Below are 8,684 nucleotides of genomic sequence, written 5' to 3' on the forward strand. Positions count from 1 at the left end.
GGACTCCAGGATCATGACCTGAGCCGAAGGCAGTCGCTTAACCAACTGAGCCACCCAGGTGCCCCTAGTCCTCAGCTTTTACTTTAAAAACCCTGTTATTGAAAATAAAAGTATGTGAAATGAAAACTCAACAATTGCCATGGTTATAAGGGAGTAAAGTCTGGAATGACTTTATAAAAGATGAACTGTGAGTCAGAAAAGTATCTTTTCTCACATAAATAAGGAGATCTGCAGGTGACAACTAGATTTGGTATATGCTTGCAAATAAGCATGGGCTAGTGGAGAAGTAGCCAATGTAACTGGGGTACAGTGATCTATATTAAATCCATTGTATTATATAGGGAAGCAACAGCTATATATGTTATAATTTTTGCTCTTTTACCATAAGAAAAGGCTTCCCACACTGTATTTTTCGTTCTGTAAGAAAGAGCCTAAGGTAAGGGGAAAAAAAATGGCAAAAACATGTGAATTCAGATTAACCATGAAAGAGGTTAGAATGCCTTTCTTTACCACCAGAACACTAAATAATTTCCAGGGTTAAAAACTGGAGGATGTGGGGTGGCCGGATGGACAATCCAATCTAGAAAAGGAAAAATGTAAATCCCTGACAACAGGTCCAACAGAATGGTGTAGGGCAGGGATTGACAAACATTTTCTATAAAAAGCCAGATATTAAATATTTTAAGTTTTGTGGGCCACACGGTCTCTGTCCCAACTACTTAGTTGTGTGATTGTGGAGTGAAAGCAGCCAGGTGTTATGCAATGGATGAGCATGACTGTGTTGCAATAAAACATTTTTGAATACTGAAATTTAAATTGTATATGATTTTACCATGGCACAAAATATTAATCATCTTCTGGGTCTTTCCAACTATTTAAAAATATTAAAACAGGCAGTGGGCCCAATTTAACCCATGGGCCATAGTTTGCTGACACCTGATGTAGAGTACTCAACATGGGAAGGTTTTAGGTAATTAATGAAAGATCGAAGGAGAAATTAGCAATGAAAGAAAATGCAGTTTCATTACTTTGCAGGAGGGTTATTTTACAAAGAATAGTTTGAACTAATAAGAAAGGGAGTATATAAAGCAAATGTAACTGAACAACATTTGCAGGTATTTTCTTATATGTTCTGTTTCCCCATCCCATCCCCCCCACCCTGTCCTGGCTAGTTGCAGCTGTGTGTTGCCTCCACAAAGGATTGTCACAGCCGCTAATACCAGGAACAAAGGATACAACTTTCAGACATAAGAGAAAAGATGAAAATCAGTCAGAATAGTTCTCACCGCTCATAATTTGCCCGTGTGGAAAGAGGAAGAACTGATGGGAAAATCAAAGAATTTTATGCTTTTCCCTGCATCTCTGAACGGGAAGAGGACGAAGGTGCAATCTGTGGGGATCGATGATGGAGGAGAGCCTAGAAGGTGCCATGGCTGCAGCAGGGATAGGTGGTTTACAGTAACACTCTGCAGACTCACCCGCCACAAGCCCAGGAAGTCACATGGTGCCCTGGGAGGAGAGAGACTCTAACCATCTGACATAATGGATCAAGAGTGAGATTAGGTCTCTCCAAGCCTATCAAATGTAGTCTTGAAATCCAATCAGAAAAACAAGAGTTACATTCATCTTCCACAGGTAAGTTTGTGGTATAAGACACACGCCCACTTTACTTACATAGTTCAAACGTCAGCTACCTGAGTGTTCCCAAGTCCTCAAACCTGTTGGCGTAACCATATCTCTGTCACATATAGAGCAGGAAACTTAATTTCATATGCCCACATCTTCTAGAATGCTTCAAGCTGATGTTTTTCTGTTATTTCCTGCTTCTGTTGAATTCTTGATTTCTCTCAAGTCTAGCTTCTTTTGGCTGTCCTTTTTGCTCCATCCCACATCATTCCCAAGGCGGAACACAACCTCTTTCCCTTTATTTTCTTCAAAATACCATGGAAACAAGGCACCCCTGTGTGGTTTACTGCTTTCCACTGAAAATTCGCAGTTAACAGTCTAAGATGGGGGAGAAGGAAGAAGAATTTATACTGCAGCAATTCGGACACCCCTGTTCTTTAAAGATCTTTGGACACAATGTGACACTTGTCTCTGGCTGCCTCTTACCCAACTCCCTGTCATTTGGATGCACGCTTTCTTCACATCCTACTTACTCTCATCTCGTTCACTCCTCCCCTTTTACCCGTTGCCTTCTGGGTTACCCACGGAAACTCTAAATTCTTCACTAATTCTTCATTAACAGAACAATTTTGTTCTCTTGATCTTGCCTCTAGCTTCTCCTGGCTAGACCCACTATTAAAATAATGCTCTTCCTCTGCTATGCTGATTAATATGACCCACTTCCTCAGCCTGGAGCTCTAAGAGAGTTACGTCTTCTTTGAATGCTAAAATCAATTGCGTAAGACTCTTCTCTCTCCTGATGAGCGGAAATCAGAGGTAGAAACACCTCCATTCCCCTGACATCTCCACCCCCAATCATCAAGAATGGGTGGGGGGAGGAGTGCCTGGGTGACTCAGTCCGGTAGGCATCTGCCTTCGGCTCAGGTCATGATATCAGGGTCCTGGGATCAAGGCCCATGTCGGGCTCCCTGCTCAGCAGGGAGTTTGCTTCTCCCTTTCCTTCTGCCCCTCCTGCCTGCCACTCATGCGCTGCCTCCCCCTCCAATAAATAAATAATAAAAAGAATGGAGGGGGGATGGCTTAGTTCTTAGGAGCCAGTCTTTAGTCCAATCCCATAGTGGAGAGAGGTACAGAGACCCTATCCAATTTTACAGATAGGTCCTGTTTGTTGTTGTTGTTCTTGTTACACTGCCCTCGTCTTGTCATTTTTTAAAACATTCCCACATGATCTGGGGCCATCAATTGTCCTCTGCAGCAGTGATTCTGTGTCTGGTCCCTCAGAAGCTTCTCATGGACTGTGTGTGTGTGTGTGTGTGTGTGTGTGTGTGTGTGTGTGTGTGTGTGTGTGTGTTGGGTGGAGGAGTTGTAGGGCACTGAGAAGATGTGGAGACGAGGATTCTCCTTACAATGTTATGGTCCAGGTTTAGGTTATCCTCAGCCACCGCTGGCTTGGGCTTCCACTCCTCTCTGTGTCTGATTAGCGAAATCCCTGCACAGGCTGTAATGCTGTTTGTTGTAAGGCTGGGCAAACCCGCTGCCTCTTGTAAGCTAGTGAAACACTGTAGCAAATGGATAAGAGCATGTTTCCAGGGCCTGACTACTTCAGGTCAAATCCTGTTGTATGTGACCTTGAGCAAAAGTGGTCACCCTCTTTATATCCCACTTACCTCATTGACAAAATGGAAATAAAAATAATACATATCTCAAAGGGCTGTTACGAGGATTAAATGAATTAATACATGGTTCAGATAGTACCTGGCTCGCAGTAAGTGATTTCTAAATGTTTATATTCATTAAGTTTGCAAAGAAGGCTTTGTGCTAGTATTGACTTGGGCCTCCTCGTTTTCAGAATTCCATCCTGCACTCCCATTTTAGCATAGATTTCAAAACATTCACACCGTACTCGACTGGCTTTAAACACAGGGACTACATGCCTGCCTCTGGAAACCCACACTGAGGCTGGATCACCACAGGAAAGAAACTGGATTTTGTCTTGTCGACGATGGAGCACCACCAAACCTTTTTAAGTAGAAGAATGTTGTGGTCACATTTGTTTTTATGAAGATAACCTTTTTTTTTTATTTTTTTTACCTGTGTAGGAGATGGTCTGCATGGAAAGAAACTGGAAGCAGATGGATCTGCTAGAAGTTACCAGTGGATTACACTAAGGTGATGAGGACATGAATTAAGGTGTCAGTGGCGATGGGGCTGATGAAGAGAGTTTGGCATTTAGAAGGTAAAATCAACAGGATTTATTGAAGAAGGAAATGAAGGATGTGAGAGAGGAATGATGTCTGATAATGCCAAGCTTTGAAACTGGGTAAATGAATAAATAGTGGTTTTACAAACTCCTTATATTCTCTCCAAGGGAAGAGGGGAAGGGAAGAGGAAGACACCATAATGACTTCAGTGGGAAGCTAGTGGGCTATTGGATGAACACTTTCTGGAGTTACAGAGACTTGGAGTTGGAGTTAAATATTTGGGAATTGGTAAACACTGACATTAAATGGACTAGCAGAGGAAGAACAGTCCACAAAAGAAAGATGAAAAACTTGGGAGGAAACCCAGAGAACTAAGAGAGGGGTCTTATGAAAGAATAAGTTTTGAGGAAGAGGAGCCGTCTGAGAATCAGTGAGAAACTACTATGAGGAAACATGCAGCCTTGTTATGAGCAGTTGCAGTCAAAGGAAGGGGTCAGGAGTCACTGGCTTTGGCTGAGAAGTTAATGGGAAGTGAGACCCTAGAGTCTGTGAGTGTAGATCGCCCTCTTTACAAAGCTTGGTGGAAAGGGAAAGAAAGAAATTGGAGGGTAGATAGAGGCAGGAATAAGGGAAGTTTTCATTTTCTAGGCCTTAAAAGCATTAAGCTTGTTTACCGGTGAAAGGGGCAAGACTCTGGAAGGAAAGGGTGATGTTAAAAGTCAGAAAGGGGAAGGTAATTAAAGAAATGCCATTCTCGAAAAGAAAGGAGGAGCTGGGATTCAGAGCCCAGGTGGAAAGAACATACTAAAATATGAGGAGTTGATACCTAAGAAGCAACTCTCCAGCAATGGGGGGCTTGGCATTAGTAGATATATACCCCAGGGCTCTGGTCACGGGAGGGGGAAATTCTGACGTGGGTTTCTCAGAAGCTCAGTTGTCTAAGGCTATAGCCCACTCACGAGGCACCCTTTATTGGCCTTTCTTCCTGTTCCAACTCACTTCACTACTCCCTCACTTATGCTTCCTGGAATCACCACTCAAATAAACTACTTGCATCCAAATCTTTGTGTCATCCTCTGTTTCTGAGGATCCCCAATTTCAATAGACTGTGAGTTAGAACATTATCTCAGGCTTTCTGATTCCAGGTCTTGGGCTTTTTCAGTCAAATCCTAATTTGTCATTGCCCAAATTCAAGTTGTAGCGTTTTGCTTCTCTGTCTTTGTCCATACCAGTCGTGCTGTATCATCGGATGAGTAGTCTAGCCTAAGGACCTCCTCAGGAGAGATCTGTAGAAACTGAAGGAACTAACTGTCAACGTGTGTCACTCTCCTTCACTTCCATTGTTTCTGAATCTGACCCTTCATTTGGGGGGTTAGGTAGATACACTACATCTAGGTCTACTCCATCTATGTCTAAAGTGACATCTCCTTTTTCGTCTACATATATGTCTATATCAAAATCTATATATGTATCCATATTTAATGAAAATAGATATCAGCCAGGGCAGGACAGGGAGTTGAGATATGAGTAGGAACAAGGAGGTAGTAATGTATCAGAGTTCTTTATTGGTTTCTGGCTGGCTAATTTAGGCAAAAGTGAATTTGTTGGAATTTACTGGAGAATGTGGGACTCACAGAATCAAAAGACATCTGGGACATTGGGCTCCAGAGTGAACAGGAATTAAGGGAGCTGTGGAAAGCCAAGTAATGGAAAGCAAGGAACAGAGCTATCATGTCATATCCTGAAGTGTCTGGCCAATACGCTGCTGGCTCTGCTCTTGCTGGGATGAATGGCCTTCCTTCGGTCTCTCCTTAAAGATGTAAATTCTCTGGAGAAAGCACTGACCTTCCTTTTCCCACTGCCCACCAGTGTCCCTGATGGGATGAAAAAAGATCTAGCCATTTTGGCTCCTGCGATGGAAGTGCTAAATTATTTTCCCCAAAAGTCATGGAAAAGGCTCAGCTAGAAATAGAGCTGCTATTGGAAAGGAGGAATAGAAGCCAGGAGACAAAAGAACAATAAATGTCAACTGCAAATCTCATCAGGTAACCAGACAAGGCTATTGGCTGGGGCTGCTTACTGACTGCAGATGATATAGGACTGGTCATTGATAAGTGAATAACCATAAGAACCTTATAATCTAGAATGCACAAGAATCCTTGGCTGTAATATGTATGATATAATATTTAAAGGACAAACTGAGAAATATGGGGGGAAAATGAAATAGGCTTTAGTAGTGGAATAAAATGATGCTAAATAAAATTGCCTTAGAACAGGAAAATAATTATTGACATTTTGCTGTGTTTGGACCTACAGGTCAAAGTTGACTACCACAGACCTTCTGCAAAAAGCTTTCTGCAAGGCTGAATGAGCACCATGGGCAAACAGAAGCAGAAAGTACAACTTGTGTCTGGGAAATGGCATATATCCAGTCTGGTGGGGGTGCAGGGGACATGAGATTGTTCAGATATTTTCTTGTGGACTCTAATTCTTTTAAAAGCTGAACAAATCTTTTTAAGACAATTACCTGCTTTGCAAAACAGTTTTTAATTCTCACTTAGCCTGTATGATCAGATGCTCAAAATTTGACTCTGGATCTCACCGATCAAAGTTCATAGCTCATATTTTGGCCTCTTGTTCTCTTTTATTTTTTAGTAGTCACTAAAAGGAATTAAAGAGCAGCTGACGTATTCGTACACCAACGTTCATAGGCATTATTAACAATAGCTAAGAGGTGGAAACAACTCAAAAGTCCATAGATGGATGAATAGACCAAATGCAGTCTCTACATATAATGGGATATTATTCATCCTTAAAAGGAAGGAAATTCTGACATGTGCAACAACATCAATGAACCTGGAAGAAATTGTGCAAAGTAAAATTAAGCACAAGAGGACATATAACTGAATAATTCTTCTTGTGTGTGGTAGCTAGTGTAGTCAAATTCATAAAGACAGAGAGTCAAATGTGGTTGCCAGCATTCGTGGGCAAGGAGAAGGGGAGTTAATATTTAAGGCGGACAGACTTTCAGTTTGGGAAGATGAAAAAATTCTAGAAATGGATGGTGGTGATGGTGGCACAGCAATTTAAATGTACTAATGCTACTGACCTATGCACTTAAAAATGGTTAAAATGGAAAAAAAAATGGTTAGAAGGGTAAATTTTATGCTGTGTATATTTTATCACAACTTTTTAAAAAGGCAACCAAGTCTTTCTCACTGTGTCACCAAAAAGGTTCAGCAATAGGCACTCTTTAGGGTATCAGGACTCTGCTTTCCTCCCCAAAGCCAATGGGGAAATGGTGAAATACCACCTGCAGATCTGCCCTTCATGGGAGAATTTGTTGCCCTGTTACTTGGTGTGTGTGGTCAGCAGTCAGGCCCTTTCAGGATCCTCTCAGCTGGGGTCAGCCACCTCCTGCCAAGGTCTCTCCCTTTCCTTGGGCAGCACACACATAATGATCTTGGGGTAAGGCCAGCCTTTTGGCCCAAAGCAGGATACCTCTGATGGACCATTTTAGTTCTGACGGACCATTTTAACTCCTCATAGGTTCTCCCTATCTCCAGTCCTTTCTCCTTCCTCTCCCTCCCACTGGGAGTGATCACAGACCACTTCCTCATAAACATCCTGTGCACAAAACTCTATCTCAGAGTCAGCTTCCTGGAGAACATAACCTGAATGGACAGACTTAAGTTCCTTTAAAAACAGAAAGTAAAAGATGTACAAAGAAACAAGGATGACAGCGGATTTCTTGTTGGAAACAACATAAGCGAGAGGACAGTGGAGTAACCAAATGCTACCCGCAACAAAACCCCTTTCAGAATCTCAGGTACAAATATTTTCAGATAGACAAAAACTAAAAAAGTCAATCACCAGCATGTCCACACTACAGAAAAAGTTAGTTTGAGAAAATTCATGAAACTGTGTGCTAATGATTTGCCCACTTTTCCATATTTTTTGCTTTGAGGCATAGTTTATTAAAAAAAAAAAAAAAAGAGGCAGGAAGAGTAATTTACATTTTTTTAAAGATTTTATTTATTTGACAGAGAGAAAGACAGCCAGAGAGAGGGAACACAAGCAGGGGGAGTGGGAGAGGGAGAAGCAGGCCTCCCACAGAGCAGGGAGGCTGATGCGGGGCTCAATCCCAGGACCCCGGGATCATGACCTGAGCCAAAGGCAGACGCTTAACGACTGAGCCACCCAGGCGCCCCTACATTTATTGTGTTATGAGTAAGGGTAGCTTTCTTCTCTACACAATCTGACCCCTCAAGTCCTGGCTGCCTTAGTTACTCCTTGATGCTTTCATTCGGATGGCAGTTCAGTAACCCTCTAATCAATCCAATTATTTTTTTAAATTTTATCTAACTTTTCAAGATTTTCTTGGTAGCAGTGTTGTACTGCTACAAGTTCTTTCATGACAGATTAAAGCAGAGGTTTCTGTTACCTTTCTTTATTGGAATGTGAAATTCTTGTTCTGCTAAAAGTGTGAATGAATTTGGCAATGTTAGAAAATGATTTTAGGAGCAGGGTATTGTTTCCATCTATACTCACTGCTTCTCTAGCTCACAAATAATTATAGATTATTAAAAATCACTTTCCTCCTTCCCATCTAAATTAGCAATATCTTTATAAAACTATTAATTATCTGTGTGTATCTATCACTGCCTCACTCTCTGTCAATAAAATCACAGTCCTGATCTTGTTTCAAGACAGAGGGAAACTAAAATTTATTGCATGCCTTCTGTGTATTAGGCCCTATAGTAAGCACTGCATGTAAGTTACCAAGTTTGATCAGATTATCAAGTTTGAATATTTATAGTATATGCCACTACAGATGTGGAATTTTATTGTTCCATG

At 41.5% G+C, this 8,684-nt stretch overlaps 1 long non-coding RNA gene across 1 annotated transcript; it reads left to right on the top strand.

Annotated features, from left to right (window-relative positions):
* Positions 1-6,387, top strand: LOC114206152 (uncharacterized). Its single transcript, XR_003608567.2, has 3 exons — positions 1-1,635; positions 3,726-3,862; positions 6,144-6,387. It is a non-coding gene; the product is annotated as an uncharacterized LOC114206152 (long non-coding RNA).
* Positions 6,388-8,684: the final 2,297 nt, after the last annotated feature.

Source organism: Eumetopias jubatus, unplaced genomic scaffold (genome assembly GCF_037043125.1).
Source record: "Eumetopias jubatus isolate StellerSeaLion01/CBP00866 unplaced genomic scaffold, mEumJub1_p1.0 scaffold_2, whole genome shotgun sequence".
Taxonomy (NCBI): Eukaryota; Metazoa; Chordata; class Mammalia; order Carnivora; family Otariidae; genus Eumetopias; species Eumetopias jubatus.